This window comes from Ixodes scapularis, unplaced genomic scaffold (assembly GCF_016920785.2).
Source record: "Ixodes scapularis isolate PalLabHiFi unplaced genomic scaffold, ASM1692078v2 PGA_scaffold8__174_contigs__length_109621045, whole genome shotgun sequence".
Lineage (NCBI taxonomy): Eukaryota > Metazoa > Arthropoda > Arachnida > Ixodida > Ixodidae > Ixodes > Ixodes scapularis.
The window spans coordinates 51,090,762-51,093,947 of NW_024609883.1; positions in this window are offsets into that span (position 1 = coordinate 51,090,762).

Below are 3,186 nucleotides of genomic sequence, written 5' to 3' on the forward strand. Positions count from 1 at the left end.
TTTTATAAACGTCGAGGAAACGCTAGGGATGAGGATTGAGTATCGCTACTCGTGGTGAAGATGGGCAACTGGGGAATTTATCCTTTGCATGTTGTGACCAAGGGGTGGGAAGTGATTGATATCCTGTTTATTTTGAGGTGCCAAAAAAGAATGCTATACTTCGTTTCAGCTTCAGTCCAGACGCAGCCGATGCTACAAGCGCGAGCATGTTGCCCAGAACAGTGCTTGCACTGCACGAGCGCGCGTGCTTGGCAGGGATGCTGAAAGCCCGGAGCTCGCGCTTGTAGCTTTGGCTGCGTCTGGACAGAAGCTGAAACGAAGTATAGAAGAGAAGAGGTGATGGAGCATTTCAAAGAATTAGCACTCTGTCGTCAGATTTTGAGCGCTTGGAAAATTCTAGTACCAGCCTCGGGGGGTTTTTGCTTGCCGGGGTATGCTTCTGCGATTCCAATTGGTGCGACTGCGGTTGGTTGTGGTGATTTGGTCATTTTTATCGGTTTATTCGCTTTTTATGGTCAATGTTTGGGATTTCTAGCTGAGTGACCTTGTGGGAAGTGACCAGAGACGGTCGATCTGTGGCAGGTGTGTGTTTTGTTTTGCTCGCCAGGGCTGAGGATGTTTGCCAGTTCATGGCAATTGTGATTTCACATACACTTCGCGACACTGTTAGCACAGACACAGTGTTTGGCAGACGTCAAATTTGACCACCCAAGTTATTTTCTCAGATAAGCACATTCCACCAAGTTATTTATTTTGATTGTGATGGAGACAAAAAAAGCAGCGATTGCTTGTTTGTGTTAACACTGTCTTGCGTGTCAAATGGTTGGTTTCTTGTGGTGAGTGTCATTGCTGTCGAAAGGAGGTGGGGGGGGGGGAAAGGGGGAGGGGAGGGGAGAGAAAGCAAGGGAAGGAGAAGGAGAAGCATTTCACGGTGAGTTGGAGTCTTCTTTAGGAATGTGGAAGTTGGGAATAAATGTGGCAGTCAAGTTTGAAACCTTTGTATGTGTTCTTCCTTTATGTACTCCTCAGTCCCAAGTTTCTGAAATGGAAAGGAGACTGTTGAGCAGGAATGGGGAGTGTTTTTATATTGCTTCCTTGTATTGCATTATCTATGCAAAGCCATTAATAACCTTACGAGTGGCCTCGGTGATGAGGCATTAGCCGAATGGGGAACACTTTGTGTGTTGTTAGGCAAAATGAATTTTCCGTTGGGAGCTTGTGGCCTGCATCTTGGTTTTCGGTCTGACCAAATGGGTTGGTCAGGGTGCGTTATCACTGGGATGTGACTTAGTTTCTTTTTCTAGCGAAGGTGGTATCAGTTGGTTAGTTTCAACCTTCTGATGGTCTGATTTTCTGTTTTGGGTAGCATGGGAAATTCCCATTTTATGTGTGTACAACCATCTCGGTAACCACAGCGCAGGCTATCGCAAGGCAAGGTTTGCCCAAACAGGCAGCATGTTTGTTACCCGTCAGTCGACAGTCTGAACTTTCTGTTTTTATTTCGACTCGGGAGAATGTGCCAGATATTATCAGTGTAGAATTGCTTTGCACTCGTCTTTTTATGAATGCTGGTACCTGAAAAATTTGAGAAACGCATATTTCAAGACCAGTATTTGTGCCACAGGTAAAGTGTGCTCTAGTTCTTCTATTTCTGAATACCCTTTAACCCCATTTTTGCGAGGGCCTAATTTGTGATTTTTTGGCGATTTGCAAAATATGGACAAAATGGACCATGCGAGCATATATTACCCCTTGGCAATGAATACACAGCGTACCACTCTGAAGCACAGAATTTTGTGTCCACGAGATATTCCCAAAGTCTTCCCTTTGCAACGTTCCTGAAAAATTGAGCCCGCAAAAATTAATTCGCTTGGAGCATATCCCAATTTTAACCCAATGCAATGTATTTTAATATTTGCATTGCCAAACAACATTCTAGTTTTTCTGTTCAACTCTGCTGCTCACAGATAAAGTGTGACTACTACTGCACTAAATATAACCTTGCCTAGTGCAAACAGCAGCACCACTTAATTTGATAATGCGGGCAAAGTAATGTGCGTAGAGAAAGTATGTCGAGTAAGAGAGTGCAGGGAGATTCGAGGCAGGCGACTCTTGAAAGTAGAGAGGAAAACTTTCTAGTCTAACCAAAATGGAGGCTATGCTCAAAACAGGCAAAGTCTACACGTACTTGATGCACGAGGGGTTTGAATACAAGACGGGCAAACCACGCCCAAAAGCAGAGGCTAAGTGATGAAGCCGAGCTAGAGCTGCTAGATGAGCTGAGCGTGATTCTCCGATTATCCTGTGGGTGCTGCCATCTTTGTGCCTGGCCACATTTACGATTTGAAAATGCATTTTCTCGAGCTTTAGATGCAGTCCAGAGGTTCGGACGATATTGTTTTGCTCTGTCGCGAACCGTTCCAACATTTGTGAAGGACGGAAAAGTCGTTTGCTGCAATTTCAGACGAGGCTTTGGGCGACTGACGATAATCATTTTGAGCACCAAGATGGCCGAGATGTCATTACTTTGAAGTGCAGCTTTATTTAGTAGAGCAAACCATCTCTTTGGAAGACAGAATGAAAGGAGCTGAAAGGAAGATGTGGGAGGAAAAGAATACGTGGAAAACCGGTTCTTAGCATGTACAGGCACAAATGCAAGAACTGAGGAACAAAAAAGAAATGTTAATTTCTCTGTTCATCTGACTGCTCTTTAAGGCCACAATGGAAGCGCTGGGGATAGAAGCATATAGAGCTAAATTTGAGAGTGCAACAATGGAAGATGAGACTTCAAAGCAACCCATGGGCCGAGAGTACTTCCATTGGCTGACAAGGATGGAAGGTAGGAAGATAGAAAGCGTTGCAGCCGGAAAGAGAGGGTGGAAAAGGTGTGCGAAAGTGTGAACACACAAAAATTATTGCTATAGACAATTTTCGCAAAATTTTGTAGGTGTCCAAATGAAACGTGGGTCCACTAACCTTTCGTCAATCAATCTGTCGCGGTGCTACGTATTTGAAAAGTCTTACCATTTGCAATGCGTTTTGCGAAACACACTTTCAACGCTTCAAGCTTGTGCGACGACAGCCAAGTGTCGTACTGGAGGCGCTTTGGATCGTGCCACGCGCTTTGCGTAATGTTCTCGTCGCAAGTTTGCGCCGGGAGTAGTGACGAGGAACGAAGCCAATGGG